The sequence below is a fragment of the Saccopteryx bilineata genome, chromosome X, assembly GCF_036850765.1.
Source record: "Saccopteryx bilineata isolate mSacBil1 chromosome X, mSacBil1_pri_phased_curated, whole genome shotgun sequence".
Lineage (NCBI taxonomy): Eukaryota > Metazoa > Chordata > Mammalia > Chiroptera > Emballonuridae > Saccopteryx > Saccopteryx bilineata.
This window is the reverse complement of record NC_089502.1, coordinates 114,949,092-114,951,116: the sequence shown is the minus strand read 5'-3', so window position 1 is coordinate 114,951,116 and position 2,025 is coordinate 114,949,092. Positions and strand designations below refer to the sequence as shown.

Here is a 2,025-nt window from a genome sequence, read left to right as displayed (position 1 = left end):
TCCATGAATATCTATGTAGCAATCATGATCCAGAACGTTTGTTGTTGGCCTTAAACTGAGTTTAGAAACAGGTCAGCTTAACATTAATTAAATTAACATTAGTTCCAAGATCTGAGATGAGATGTACACAGGTCTTGCTTCCTCAGAGGGCTCCCAAATCTGTTTTAAGTGAGTCTGTTAGTGATGCTTATTCTATTTTATTTTTTCTAAGATCAACTTAATGAGATGCAATCAACTCATGTCTCTTACTCTTACATTCCTCCCATATCTTTCAATGGTGTGTCATAACCAAAAGAAATTTATGAATAAGTTTGCAAAGAACAGGGTGGTAGGGACAGGAGTAGAGAAAGACTAAAACACATGAGAACTTCTGGAGACAGAAGAAAGAGTCCATAAAGAAAAGCCAGGATGGTAGCAGATAGCCATTAGGAGGAGTGCTGGCCTCCCACATGCATGCATTGCCTCCCTCTGTCCACCACTGGGAATCTTGGCTAGTATTGAGAGGCTGCCTGATGCTGTACACATGGCCCACCATGTCTCCGGATGCCCTGTGAGCCCGGATGGCCCCTGGCGTGTTGCTTGCATGTCTTGACTTTTGGGAGCCACTGCTTTCTTCTTGTTGGCATGGAATCACCTCAGCTGGGTGGCAGTTTAGGAGTGGGAGAGTGCCCTGACCAACCAAGCATCATGACGTGGGCTCCACTGCACGTGGCAGTGGTGTGCTCCAGCAGCCAGAACCAGACATGGAGGCCCACCACCTCCTACCACAGTAGGGATTCACTTTCTGGTCTTTTAGAACAGGGACTTCTGTGAAGTTTCCAGGATCAATGCCCAATGTTAATGATTTTAAAATCACCCATGATGAGATATACAGTGATCTCATTAAGAAAGAGAAGGACTTCTACATGCATAATGGCATTTTCCACATGTTGGAGAGAAATAAGAGAACAAGCCAAGGCCTGAAAGGTTCCAGAACTGCAAAGACGTGTTCAACCTAACCCTCACCTGCGAAGAGAGCATGTACAACCAAGTGGTAGAAAAGTTGACTTCCAGAGAGCAAGAGACCTCCCAGCGTGTGCATGTGATCAACGTGGACATCCAGGACAACTACGGAAGAGGCAGCCTGGGAGACGTGCTCTCCCCTGAGCTCTGCCAGTGCAGTCAGCTCATGGAGGACATGGACACTGACATCAGGAAACTGCTGCTGGAGTTTGAGGAGAAGAGCTGCCAGGCCTTCTGCACAGCGGCTGCTTCTACTGACAGGCAGGTGGTGCCTCCAGAAGCTGCCTTCTTGCACTCCCTCTTGTTTATAAGCTTTCCTTCCTGATACTTGGTTTTACTCTGATGGCTTCTGCCGGTGGATAGTAGCAGAACCCAAATTAGCTGTACATATGAGATGAGAAGATATATGTAAGTGCTGATTGACAACAATCAAATCTTTTTATCCCACTTTTACTTACAAATTAATGTGAATAAAAAGGGGGCCACATGCTGAGCCTGACAAGCTCAGGGGAGGCCTGCATGGTGGCCTTACAGGCTCAGAGACCTGAAGTAACCACACAGGATGGTCTGAAATTAACACTTTCTAATTAAAAGCAGTTCATGGTGGTTAGTCATGTACTAGGAAGGTATTTTTCTCCAACAAATCCCTCTGAAATTTCCTGTCCTTTTACTTGTATCTCTGTGTTATGTATATATAATTTCATTAATACATTCACCTACTCTGATCCCATTCCCTCATTCCACTGCCCTCTGACAGCTGTCCCTCTGCTCCCTGTGACCCTGCCTCTGCCTCTTTTCCATTCCTCAGTTCACTTTGTTCATTAGATTCCACATATAATTGAGATCATATGATATTTGTCTTTATCTGCTTGGCTTATTTCACTTAGTATAATAATCTCCAGGTCCATCCATGCCATTGCAAAAGGTAAGATTTCCTTTTTCCCACAAGCATGTAGTATTCCACTGTGTATATGTACCACAGGTTTTTAATCCACTTGTCCACTGACAGACACTTGGGCTGTT

General features: G+C 44.7%; 1 pseudogene; it reads left to right on the top strand.

The window, feature by feature from the left end:
• Positions 1-687: 687 nt before the first annotated feature.
• LOC136317238 (RNA polymerase II subunit A C-terminal domain phosphatase SSU72 pseudogene) lies at positions 688-1,260 on the top strand (annotated as a pseudogene).
• Positions 1,261-2,025: the final 765 nt, after the last annotated feature.